The sequence below is a fragment of the Empidonax traillii genome, unplaced genomic scaffold, assembly GCF_003031625.1.
Source record: "Empidonax traillii isolate 1590-97213 ecotype Southwest subspecies unplaced genomic scaffold, ASM303162v1 scaffold426:size1138770, whole genome shotgun sequence".
Taxonomy (NCBI): domain Eukaryota; kingdom Metazoa; phylum Chordata; class Aves; order Passeriformes; family Tyrannidae; genus Empidonax; species Empidonax traillii.
Window position 1 is genome coordinate 599,843 of NW_020955619.1, and position 13,952 is coordinate 613,794.

General features: G+C 50.6%; 1 protein-coding gene across 1 annotated transcript in view; it reads right to left on the bottom strand.

Annotated features, from left to right (window-relative positions):
* CORO1C (coronin 1C) overlaps positions 1-12,684 on the bottom strand; it is a 40,321-nt gene extending 27,637 nt beyond the window's left edge. Inside the window, exon 1 of the mRNA XM_027894335.1 lies at positions 12,588-12,684. The gene's annotated coding sequence lies outside the window, so the exon portion shown is untranslated. The remainder of the gene's footprint in view (positions 1-12,587) is intronic.
* Positions 12,685-13,952: the final 1,268 nt, after the last annotated feature.

Here is a 13,952-nt window from a genome sequence, read left to right on the forward strand (position 1 = left end):
ATAAAGGATTTATCTGTCTCAAGAATCCAACAGATGGATTTCTGTGGCTTCGGAGGGTTTTTCAGGCTGCTTATGCAAGAGGAAATGCATCCTGCTAGGGAACACTGACAGGAAAACCCCCCACTAATGGCAAAATCCTGCTCAGCCCGTGTGACTGGGATCCCTTCTGGAAAAGGAGACATTGGAAATAAAAGGCCAGTTGAAGTCACAGGCAGCCTGAGGCTACAGTTAAGGGGGGGGGTGTGAGAACACAAATCCAGTGGATAGGGAGGACGGCATTTATAAAAGGCTGGTACTACGGACTGGAAAGGCTCTTCCGTAAGTAGAAAATGTCAAGTTGCAGCTGTTGGTGAATCCCCAAACTCACAGTCAGAGCCTTGACAAAGAGCTTGGGAATAAAGGTACAGTCTCAACTATTAACAAATGAGAAGCAGATTAAAAAAAAAATTAAAATCAAGAGGTTAATTGTTGGACTTGATGATCTTAAAGGTGTTTTCCAACCTAAATAATACAATGGTTCTGCAGGCAATACACCAGCATTGGGTTTGAATGGTGTTATGGGATGGATGGGGCCAGCAAGGACAGGGGATGGTCCCACTAGTGGAACTACAACATGGGACAGCCCAGGTCATGGGTTCCTGCTAGGGAAGCCCAGAGGATTATCAGGTCCCAGCTGTGCAAGCCAAGGTCTTCCTGAACACCTGGGCTGAGACACTTGGGCCTCATCTGCAAAATCAATGAGTGCTCAGAGCTGGTTTTATATATTAAAAAAAAAAAAAAAGAAAAATTGGAAGTATGTTCCAATCCTAAGCCAAGAACCAGGCCATGGGTGTTCCAGCCTGCCCCCAGCATGGAGAGAACACCCTCCCTCCCAGCAGGGCTGCACCACATCTGTGGAGCAGTTGGACATCAGGAGATAAGCAGTGGAGAAAAGCCCAGGAGGAATGTGGCAACTCACTCTTCAGAGCACTTTGAACATCACATGGAAGATAAGGTACAGAGCCACATATGGAACAGAGGAAAGAGGCATTCTGAGGTTTTTAAGTCCTAGAGAGACCACAATCCCACTGCGCTTCCTGCTCCTCACAGCAAGGACAACTCCACCCCACCATGGCTATGTGGCCGAGGGAGCAGGGGCTGAGCCAACAGCTGTACCCACTGCCTGGGAAAAGGGGAACAAACACCACCAGGTTATTTCCTAATCCCTCACTTTTGGCATTTCTCAACTCCAGGTTGTGCAAGCTCCCTGGTTCCCGGTGACTCAGGCGCGTGCACGGCACGCTGGGCACCGGGACATGGATGTGGGCATACACTGCTCAGGGATGTGGGCACACACTGCCCTGCACCTGCTCTGCCTGCACACACAGCCCAAGGAAATGCCTTCCAGCACTACCACAGTGCACAGGCCAGAGGCTCAGAGATGTGAGCTACAGTGAGCTCAGGGCCACGACTGGAATTAGCCCACGCTGGCAGGAAACTGCCACCACTGTCAGTCACCAGCAAGGCTGGAGGGGGAATTAGAACCACAGAATCATGGAATGGGTTGAACTGGAAGGAATATTAAAGATCATCTCATTCCCACCCTGTGGGACAGTCCCACAGGAAGGGGACACCTTCCACTATCCCAGGTTGCTCCAAGCCCTGTCCAACCTGGCCTTGGACACTTGCAGGGATGGGGCAGCCACAGCTTCTCTGGGCAACCTGTGCCAGGGCCTCACCAACCTCATAGGGAAGAATTCCTTCCTAATATCCAGTCTAAACCTACCCTCTCACTTTGAACCCCCCCCAAAAAGTATCACATGACCACAAAAACTTCATCTCACCTCACCCCAGGACTTCACACAAAACCTCCAACAGAAAAAGGGAACAGCCACAAATACCTTGATACAGTCCCTCTCCTTTTAAACACAACGATGCTCCCTCTGTGCATCCCTTTTCCAATCACACCATTTTCAGTTCAGTTCTGACAGAACTGTTGTTTTCAAAGTTGTTCAAACCAAAGGTGAACACTGTTACAAACGGTCCCAATTCCAAAACATATCATATTTGTGCACAGATTATTCCCAGTCTTTCATTACTTGAATCCAGGTTGAGCAAGACCCTGCCATCTGATTTCACTTCATTTTAAAGACAAAAAGCTGGAATATGAACTTAATACTGAAATTTCCAGCTGTTCCACCACTGGCAAGATTCTATTTTGGGATGGGAACCTAAACCACAAACTACTTGGGAATTTGATTATATCTCAACTGGGGAGCCCAGCACATTCAAAAATGTAATACAACCCAAACTTTAAATAAGCTGAAATTTCTGTTCTGGAAGAAGCACAAGGTGTTGGCCCTAACCTGTGAAACACTTGATATGATTCTGGTTTTAGCTGGAACCTCAAATGATTGTATGAAAACCCTTAGAATATGAAGAGCTCTGAGTCAGAAGCGCCTGTAATGCTCAGATCTCCCAGGGATCACCCAGAGGGACGTGTTATTTCCTGAGGGTTCACCTCATGCCTCCCACACTGTGGCTATTTTCCCTTCAGGATTTCCAGGTGTACAATTTGTTTTCTTGAGGAATCACCTGCTCTATTGGAAGGTGTCCCTGCCCATGGCAGGGGGTGGAACAAGATGAGCTTTAAGGTCCCTTCCAAGCCAAACCAACCTGTGCTGATCTCTCCACTCCCACCACTTTGGAGCTGTATCTCTCCATCCACCATTACATCATTTATCATAATTTACAGTGACAAAAGGACGCCACAGTGGAAAGTCATTACCCCGAACTGAGAGAGTTGTCTGGCTTCATTTAATCTGTGTCATCTACCATAAAGCCTGAGCAATGAATGCACACAAAAATCATTACACAAAATAATTTATCAGGAGCCACAGCGGGACGGGCAACCAGCAAAGGGAAACACTGCAGCAGTTACCCGAACCCTGGATCTGAGGCAGCTGAGGAACAGGAACAGGAATTCTCCCAGCAGCCTCAAAACAAACCCCTCTATTGAGGTTATTTCTTTTATAGTATCTTCTGTCAGCTGGTACTAAAGCTGCCCCACCTCAGAGGTGATGGGGGATGCTGGGATGATGGTAATTTAGCACAGGCTGGGCAAAAAAGATTAGTAAAATGAGAAGAGAAGGAAGGAGAGCAAAGTGGAGATAAAAAAAAAAGGATTGAAACTCAGGACAAAACCTCATAGAGGCAAGTAATGTACAGAATACGGGGATTAAACATCCCAGGTGCCTCAGTGCATTTAGGGCCAGGGTGGACAAGGCTTGAAGCGTGGAAGGTGTCCCTGCCCATGGCAGGGGTGGAATGAGATGAGCTTTAAGGTCCCTTCCTACCCAAACCATTCTGGAATCTCTGCATTTCAGCTCCATTTTTGCTGCCAGCAGAGGCAGTTGTTGGACACCACACAAGCTTTACTGGATAAGGGAAAGGAAGCCTCCCCCACACTCCCACCTCAGGCACCGCTGTTCCAACAGCCGACCACAGAAGGCCGTGGCCTTTCACATGCTCCCCTCCCAAAAACCTTCCTTCTCCTGTGCACACTGTATCCTCATCCTCACTGCCAAGAGACAGAGTGAATCCTCCCAGGGCTGAACAGCGCCCTGTGAATTGCAGCCACGGACATCACACCAACCCCGTGGGTGCTGCTGACACCCCGGGACTGACTGACCACCCCCAGTGTGAGCAGCACCTGCCATGGGGAGGGAAAAACAGGGCTCAGCCCACCCCGGGACCCCGAGGGAAACACGAGGGAGAGAGCAGGGCCTGCTGTGCAGAGCTGGGAGCCAGCAGGGCCCTCCCAAGCGCCAGGATTCCAGCTGAGGGAAGGAGGTGATAAAGTGCTTCTCCCCAGCACTGACCTAGTTCTCTTATCAGGGCTACCAGGGAAGTATCAATGTGCTCAGAGCTGCCACCCTGATCCACTGAATTCTCCTCTCTTGAAGGTTATGTGCAAGTTTCCTCCAGATCCTGAGACACATCACAAGCTTCTCTTTTTCTTAAAATCTGGTTTTGGGCAAAGGATGGTGGTTATGAACAGAGAAAGAGCTTTTCCCCACCACAGCTTCAATAATTTCTCAACAAATCACCACCAGATCCCATCTTTCTCAGCTAAATAAGCACTTTTTTCTAACAGAGTGCTCATGGCAGAAAACAAGTGTATTTTCAACTCGATTTTCTGAAATAATTGGCAAACATAAATCTTTATGTGTGTGACAGAGGAGCTCAGCAGTGACCACTAGACCTGGAACTCTGCTCCTGATACAGGATGTGTCTGTCCTCTCTGATGCTGAAATTAAGCAGACAGGTGCTGGGACCTAAAGCATGGAAAGAATAAGACCTGCAGGATTCCCCATTCTGCTGAAGTCAAGAAGAGGTGCAGACATGGGGGGATTTGATTAACATGATATTTTCTAAGGTAAGGACATGTCCTGTTAAACTACAGAGGTTTTAAGACATTGCTGGAAACATTAAACTGTAAGTGAGGAGAGGCAGTGAATGGGATCATTCCTTAAAAAATGACAAAAAGACTTATAGAAATCAGAAATCTCAGAATGGTTTGGGTTAGAAGGGACCTAATAAAGCTCAGCTCATTCCACCCACTGCCATGGGCAGGGACACCTTCCACTATCCTGGGTTGATCCAAGCCCTGTCCAGCCTGGCCTTGGAAACTTGCAGGGATGGGGCAGCCACAGCTTCCCTGGGCAACCTGTGCCAGGGCCTCACCACCCTCACAGAGAAGAATTCCTTCCCAATATCCCATCCAACCCTGCCCTCTGGCAGTGGGAAACCATTCCCCCTTTGTCCTGCCACTCCATCCCTTGTCCAAAGCCCCTCTCCAGCTCTCCTGCAGCCCCTTTAGGAACTGGAAAGGGCTCTCAGGTCTCCCTGGGGCCTTCTCTTCTCCAGGCTGGACACACCAAGCTCTCCCAGCCTGTCTCCAGAGAAGAGGGGCTCCAGCCCCATCTCCAGAGGATCTGACAAGCTGGTTTCTATCCCTCAATTACAACATGCCATGGCATCCACAGGAAGAAACTACAAACATTAAAGTTTTTTTTTTTTTAAGGAGATAAATAAGGAGATAAAAGGTTGCAGGTCAGCCCAGGAGCCACCACGACCTGCAGAGCCCTCAGCTCCGAACACTAAGTTAGCTGGGACTCGAATTCCTCCCGACTCCGAAAGAAAGCAGAAACAACAGATCAGCACAACAGAGGCTCCCAACCAGCCCAGCCAAGAGTGAGTCAGACTGACCAGGCGAGGAGGCACATTCTCCACATGGCCTGGCCTGACCACAGCGGCTCCGCTGGGCTGCTGGACCCAGCACAGCCCCCAGGCCTGCCCGGAGCCTGCGGAGAAGCCGGCGCTGCCTTGGGAATGTGACCCGGGAGGAGCAGGATGACCAAGAGCAGGCACACACCAGTGTTGTGGTGTCTGGAGTGTGCTCCCAGTCCCCTAACAGCAAACAGGATGGGCTGGAGAGCTGGAGAACATCCCAGGTGGGCTGGAGGTACGGCACAGACCAGCGTGGTCCATCGCACTGGAATTTGAAATTGAGACACTCAGCTCCAAAAAACAACAATGAGCCTGGTTAGCACCTCCTGAAAAATGCCTTCATCCAAACAGAGTGACCTCCACTTCTCAACACCACGCACCCAACAGGTGAGGCACCCACTGAACTGCTTTTGGTGTTCTCCAGATGCACCCAACAACAGTTAATTGTCAAAGACAGGACAATATCCTCCCCACAGAACGTGGGAGTTCAGGCTGGACAACGCAAACATCTCGGGTTTTAATGCAGTACAAACAAGCTGCAAAATGAATCTCAGTTCTCCCAGTTGGAACTGGCATGTGTTCCTCCACATTTCCATTTGCTGTCCTGCCAGCTCTTCTGGCCAAGCAGCCTATAATTCCAAGAGCACCATTGTCATTCTGTCCCGTTTCCGTAACGTGCAATTTGAAATCAGGGCTGGGGGAGGGAGGAAGGGACCGGAGGAGGCTGAAACTCAAATCCAGATAGTTCAATCTGCTCACTTGATTTTAAATCCCTATCTCGTGGTACCAATTACAGCCCCTCAAACATCTGTTTCAGCAGAGGCTTCCAAGTTCAAACACATTTCCTCTGTTCTACAGATGTTCCTTGTCGCTGATCTGTCATGGGCTGAGGCTGCTGTCCCTGGCACCAACCTGCTGTCAAACCAAGAATGCAACACAAAGCTCCTCTCTCACCTCTCTGGGCAGGTAAGGAAATAAAAATTATCTCAGCAAAGTGTATTTAGTCTGTTGAAGAGCTTTAATAAACATTCCTGCTATGCTATGAAGAAAGACTTCGGATCCAAGACGGAAAAACATCTTCCTACCCCTGGTGCCAGGGATCAGGGGTATCACTGTCCCTGACACCTCCATGGCACCAGTTCCACCTCTCTGCCTCCCTGACAGGGAGAATCACACCCATCCTGACACACTCTGGGGCAAAGGCAGATTCCTTGGGGAATTCTTGGACCTGCAGCTGCTCTCAGCTGGAGAACCGGTTCCCAGCAAGGGGTGTGAAGAATTCCAGCCTGTGTCTGATGACCTTTAAGCTTTACTTACCTGCTGGCTTGGCAGTCACGTTGCTGCACGTGCAGCCCACACCTCCAGCCCCTCGGGAATCCCTGTGGCATTTACAGCAGCTCTGGAGGATCCCGGCCAAATCAACAGGCACAATTCCACCCAGATAAGCCCCAGCTGGTTTTTCTGTGAGCGTTCCAAGCACTTCAGAATTCCCCCAGTAGAGCAGAAGATCGATGTGGCAAAGCACAGAATATAAAGAATAAAAAGATAACCTTTACCCTCCCCCAAAAGAAACATCAGGGAGCAAAGTAGAGTGGAGAGATAACCTGACCCTTCCCCGGGGATGCCCACCCTTAAACAGCAGCACCTTAAAGCACCACACAGAACAAACTGCTCCAGAGAGCAGCAATTTTCCTGGCAGTGGCCACGAAAGAGCTGCTGGAGGTACAGCAACGCTCAGCTAGAGGAGTTTTGTGCCTACACTTCAGGCTGTGCTAAAGCAGAATATATTGCAGAGGAACGTCTGGCAACTCTTGGTTGCCTAAGCTGGCTCAGGATTTTTTTTCTTGCCTTGCAAATTGATCTCAGCAGATCCAAAAATTAAAATCAACCCTAAAAAATGCCACTGAAAACTCAGAAAGCATTTAATCCACCTCCTGTTCTGAACAAGGCAGTTTTGTCCCCATTAAATCCAACCTGCAAGACATGGTATAATTAATGTAAGTAGCGCAGAAAGGAATTAAGTGAGAAATTAAGGGTTGAAAAGCTAAGTGTAAGAATGGCCATTTATCCCACCACGTGTGCTGGGGCAAATACCTGAGTCATCTGTAAAGCAACTACTACACTTAGTAGTACATGCTACAAGTATTCCCTAGACCCTGAGTAATACATGTAACCTCGCATTCCCAACCTGGAAAAGAAGGATCCCAATCTGTCTGACACAGGTGTGATGAAAAATGCCAAGTAAATGAGTCAGATGGGGGTTCAAGATTCCAGCAGGAACCAACAGACCACCATGAGGGATTTTAAGTATTTAATATAAAAACGAAAAAAAAAAAAAGGCAACTTCAGGGGCAATTCCAGCCTTGAGTGAGTGCTCAGAACTGAGCCTTTGCTGATGACAATCTTCCCTATCCTCCCATCATCTGCCCAGCATGGCAAATTTGCCCAGCTCCCAGGGGGACACAGTGCTTCCTATGGACTGGATTTGTTACTGCTGCTAATCCCTGGTGCTGCTAATTACACCCATTAGCAGTTTGTCCAGGATCTAGATCTGCAGCACTTGTAGGATGGCAAATCCTCATCAGATTCAGAATCATGGGATGGTTTGGGTTGGAAGCGACCTTAAAGATCACTCAGTTCCACCCCCTGCCATCGGCAGGGACACCTTCCGCTGGGCCAGGTTGCTCCAAGCCCTGTCCAACCTGGCCTGGAACACTTGCAGGGATGGGGCAGCCACAGCTTCTCTGGGCAACCTGTGCCAGGGCCTCACCACCCTCACAGGGAAGAATTTCTTCCTAAAATGTTACCTAAATATCCCCTCTTTCAGTTTGAACCAATTTCCCCTTGTCACTGAAGACTTACACGGAACAGGGCACTGCAAAATGTAATGTTTCAATAGAGTAGGTTTATATATTTAGTTAAGATAAACAATGGATTTTCAATGGCTCCAGAACACTGTCTCTATGGCAACTATATGCAGAACCAGGGGGGAGGGAGGGGAAGTTCCCATATTTCTAAATACTCAAACCAGAGTGATTTGAAGTCCATTTTCCAGGGATTACTTATCCCAGGAACTGCAGGTGCAATGCACTGCCCAGGTTCATACAGGGATGCAAACAAGGAGTAGTGGCACATCATTCAGGCACATCATTCCCATGGAGTTTTAGGGAATCCTGTTCAGACATATTTGATAAAACTGTGGAAATGGCTGCTTTAATATTCAGCTAAGAATTCTTATCTATATGCTTGTTCCTACATAGGAACTCTCATTCAGAGATGTTATGGGCAGCCAAAATCTGGAAAACCACAGGGAAAACCACAGGGAAACCCTGGTCCTTCCTACAGGGAACACTTGGCCTCAAGCACAGCTCAGCAACACTCCCAAGGAGAGCTGGGAGCTCAGCTCAGCACACCCAGGCTGAGCCTTTATCACTTTAAGTCAGATCCCACCACTGGTTTATTTCCACTGCTCTTTCAAATTCAATTATTTAAAAGGAAAACAAGACAAACCTAATTATGCTGGACCGAGAGGCCCAGCTCAGTGTCACTCACTGGAACTTCCCTACCAGGAGACAGACCTCAAACATCATTACCCACCCAGAGCAAAAAGCACATTATACATCACTTATTGTTATCACCCACAAAATGTGGACTGAGACAAAGCCAGGGACGTCGAAGGAGAAAAATGATAATGCTGAAGAAATTGTCCTTTCTCCAACGCAGGTGATTCTACCTTGATTCTACCTCAAATTTATCACCAAAGAAAAGCACAGGGGAGAAACTGTATGACAGCCTATAGTGTATTTTATCACCTCCAAATCAAGGAGATCCCTTCTATCCACCAAAAGCACATCAGAAGGTTGGCAGCTTTCAAAAACCATGGGTTTGTCCCTCTGGAGGCAGTAGCAGATACAGTTTTCATCATTTCTCTGTCCAGTTCCTGACCCACTGAGCAGGATTTTAAAGCTTTAAGGATGTTCCATCACAAAGTCCTCTTCCATTTCAGGAGCACTTTGGGACTTGTTAGGTTTGTTTGCTCCAAGGGATCACCCCTGTTTTATTGACATCAGGAATTACACGGGAGAGGGGTAAAATTATCCACTTGCCCAACAGTCTCCTGCTTCATAGGTACTTCATCCACATCCAGCCATTAATTCTGACTGGATTTATAGTCCCTACACAAACCCAGGCAGGCACATACACAACTAGGGGATGGTGATACAACTAATGGTTGGTGTATTCCATCAGGATCCTCTCCAGCTTGCTCCTCCAAGGACCAGCCCTGAAAAGCAGTTCAGTGTCACACTGGCATTTTACAGGTCTATGTGTGGTTTTAGATGATAAAACCCCCACAAGAAGTCACGTGCTGAACAATTATAACCTCAAAAAGAAACAAATAATCCATTTTTTGTAGACTTACTCACAGGAGGAAAATCAGAACAAAGCAATCCTATTTGCAGATAAAAAGAAAGGGCCCAGTGAACAATTCCCAACCACACTGGTGTATCCAACACATCCAGAAAAATGGACTTTCAGTGCTGCTTTCCTGAGTCACTCAGCTAAGCTAAGCCTTTTTCTGCTCAGTTTTGACTTGGCTTTCACCCCACCAGCACCTGCAACTGTGCATAACGTGACAAAACCCCAGCAGTTCACATCCTGTCAGCCTAAAGCCACCAACAGTCTGACTTTTCACAGGCGGCTCGGGGACCAGGGTGACTAAACTGAAGCTCTAAGCAGTTTCTAATCAGAGTAATTTCAGAGTTCACCACCAGAATACACACCAACCCAAAAATATTAAGCAGGGGAGACCACAGGGAAAGAGCTAGAAGAGAACACAGCCATTTAATCTTGTTCATATGCCCTGTAAAGGCTTAAACTGGGGCACTTCAAATCCTCAGTGAGTTTCTGTTCCAACACATCCTCAGAGAAGGGCTGAGATTATCACAAAAGCCTCAGTAAAGCAAAATCAAAACAAATAAAGCAAGACTTTAAAAGTCAAGTGAAAATGTGCCTGTGAGCTTGCCCGAGAGGACATTCCTGGCCCAGGGAGTGGTGCTCTGATGACCTCACCGAGCTGCAAACCCAGGCCAGGAAGTGTTTTGCTCATGTCTTCAAAATAGGAAGCTGGCACACGAGTGATATTCCTCAGAATTGATCACCAAATTAAAGCTAGCATCATAAATCCTCTTCCCATCACGGCACAATGTTGTGCTTTAATGAGCCGTGTGACGAAGCCGTCGGTGAAGTCCAATATTGGCCGTGGATGTGATGGATGGAGCAGCCACCGAGGGCAGAGCCCAGTGCCCTGTGCTGCATCACCCAGGGAAAAGCTGATATTTCCCCCTTCTGCACATTCCTCCTCATTGCCATTAAACTGAATCCCTGCCTTTCGCTTGGAGTGAGTCCCAGAAGTGACAGATGCAATAAGCATGAAGATTTCACTTGAAAAAATCCGACGGTGTTTGAAAAGACAGCTCGGGAGAAGACACAGCAATGCCAACAGAGAACACAAATGCTGATTAAAGCAATCTGGATAAAAGGCTACAAGTGACCATTGAAAAATTACTGTTATGAAGTGCTGGATTAAAACAAACACCAAGCAAATGCTCCCTGAGTGGGTCAGGTCTTACCGGGGCTACTGAAAATACAAAAACCCCCACATATAGCCAAAATAAACACACAGTGCCACAACAATATTTGATCTACCTTTGTGTACACAGTCTTTAGCAAACATCACTATTAGCTGCAATGAAACGTCTCGGGGAGTGCAAAGCCATCTGTTTTCTCCCCCCTGAGCAGAAAAGATGATTCAAGGCTTGTTATTCAAATGAAAATGGAATATCCCCTGTCCTGCCTCCCGCACAAAACACCCGCTGCTTTCTCCACATCCCCACACGCTTCTCCCAGGACACACTGTGCCATTCACACCATTTTCCCACACTCCAGAGCCTCCCTCACGCAACTGCTCCTGGAGGAACACGGAGGGAGAGGGTGGTGCCGGGTAATTTGGGTACAGCCTGGCCGAAAATTAAACCAGAATGGGGAAATTCAGCTGCAAACTGACAAATCAGCCCCAGCCTGGTGCGTTCAGAGTGCCCCTCTCCTATTTTGCCACCATCCTTGCTCTTGCTCCCACACGCATCTCCAGGAACAGGCTGAACAGATGTGCTCAGACCAACTCCAGCTATAAAAAACCCCCAACCCTAATGTATATATCACTTATCCTCAACCATAAAACGGCATCAATCAGTTTTGTTTCCAGGCAGCTTTCACTGCCTTTTTTTTTTTTTTTTTAAATATATATATATTTTTTAGACCTGTCTGCTGTGCAGTCAGTCAGTCACAGCACCACATTGTCTGGCTGGGGGTCCTACAGCTGCACCTCTGCGTGGTGGTGTCAGACACCTTCCCGTGTGTCCAGCACCTTCCCAGGTGCCTTGAGTAGAGGGACTGGGAATTTCACAAAGCACAGGTGAGGACTAACCTTTAAATCCCATCTTTGGCATATCACTGTTAAACAATGTGGCTTCCTGCACAGGAAAACAAAGCCCCCCACGGCGGGGGGTGGGATGAGATGCTCGGTAAGGTCCTTTCCAACCCAAACCATTCCGGGATTCTCTGATGATCCCATGACATGTCACACAGGCCAGGGACTCCACGCATCTCCTGAACAGCCTCGAAAGAGCCACTAATAACGGCGTGACCAGGACCTGCTCCACGAGAGCCTACGGAAAACACCTCCAAACTAACCCCGCATCGGGGCGCTCATCTTTTGTCCTCCGCCTCGGTGCTCGGCGGGCACGGGCGCTCCGGGGGCGGCACACGCCGGTGGCACCGAGCGGCTGCTGCATCGCCGGGAGGAAGAGAGGCAAGGCGGAGGGGGCAAAAAAACAAACAAGGGCAAACGTGAGGAACAAAAGCCCCCCAGCGCCGTCCCCGCCGCGGCATCAGGTGCGCGGCGGGAGCGCCCGGCGCCGCCGCCCCGCCCCGGGCTTGCCCTGCCCGGCGGCCCCGGCCGGATGCGGATGCGGCGGCGACCCCGCGCCGCTGCCTAATAAGGAGGGAGCGGGGAGCGGCCGGGGCAGGGGCGGTGCGGGGAGGGCGCTCCCGCCGCGGGCCCCGCGCTGACAGCGGCCACCGCCTCACGGAGCGCCCGCCGGCCCCGCGCGGGAAGGGCCCGCCCGGCCGGCTGGACCCCCGCCCTGCCCGCCGCCCTCCCGCGGGCACCGCGCCTCCCTCCCGCCAACCCCCCCGCTCGCCGCAGCGCCGCTCCTCCCCGGAGCCGCCCGCCCGCCCTCACCGCCCCCGAGCCGCACCGCGATGCCGAGCTGCCTCCTGCGTCCGCTCCTCAGCCCGGCGGAGCCGCCGCCTCCGCCTCCTCCTCCGCCCGCCGCCGCCGCCCGACTGAGCGCCGCGGGGCTGGGCGGGGCAGCGCGGCCGAGGGGACACGCCCACACCGAGGCCACGCCCCCTGCGGGACACGGCCCCTCGGCGCAGGCACCGCCTGCTCCCGCCTCTCGGCGGGGGGAACGGGGCGGGGCAGCGGGGTGAGTGGCGGCCCGACCGGCCAATGGCGATGCTGCGATAGCCGCCACGCGCTGTCGCGCGCTCTTAGGCCCCGCCCCGCCGCCCCTCGGCGGGGAGGGAGGGGAAGAGAGGTCATAGGGGATCTTCGAGAGGAACCAGGCGTGTCCCCCCCCCAAGAGACCGGTCCTGTCATCCTTGAGGGACCAGCCGTGTTATCCCTGAGGGACCAGGCGTGTCCCCCTCTCAGGGACTGGCCGTGTCCCCCCTAAGGTATCGGTCATGTCTTCCCTCAGGAACCGGTCATGCCTGCCCTGAGGGATTGGGCATGTCCTCCCTGAGGGACCAGTTCTGTCATCCCTGAGGGATCAGCCTCCCTGAGGGTCCAGTCATGTCCCTTCCGAGGGACCGGCCATGTGTCCCTGAGCGATCAGAGCCTGGTGTCCTCAGAGGGAACACTGAGGGGAACCTGCAGGCCCACAGAAAAACAACCTCCTCCCCTCATTTTGTCACACCGACTCGCTGTGGCTGTTGTGAGAAAAGGACGGTGTCAAAAGCCCCCGGCTAAAGACTGCGAAGCGAAACCCTCGCTAAAAATCACACTTCAACAAGACACCCAGAGCAGCAGCTTGAAAATAAAGGTTCTCCCCGTTGCACTCAGAGTAAGGACCATCTGGGGATGCTGTGCTGTGTGGTGTAGGGTTTGTACCTGGGCTGCTCTGACAGGTCACGGCAGGGTGAGCACTTGGCAGCGCACACCTGGGTGCTCACAGGTAACACCACACTCGGAATCGTTCGGTGCCTCGGGGAGCCTGAGGAGCGGGTGAACAACCACGAGCAGAGCCCACAACACTCAGTGTTACCATACATGGCCAAAACCAAAAACTCCTTGAGCTTCCTCATACGTTCTGGCCAATGTTTGCGCATTCATTTGCATGTGGTTTGGTACTTAAAGGGGGGGGGTGTGTGTGTGATGGTTCAGGGCAGTGGCACCCCTCTAATTGCCTTTCTAATCCTTCAGAATTTGGAGGAATACATGTCATGAGGAGATGAGCTGAGAACCCTCCTCTTCCCCCATGAAGCTGTGACAGGACCATGAACTACCCCCCAGTAAGATCTTGGTGTTGAAACATTTCAAAAACCTAAGGGAGATACGT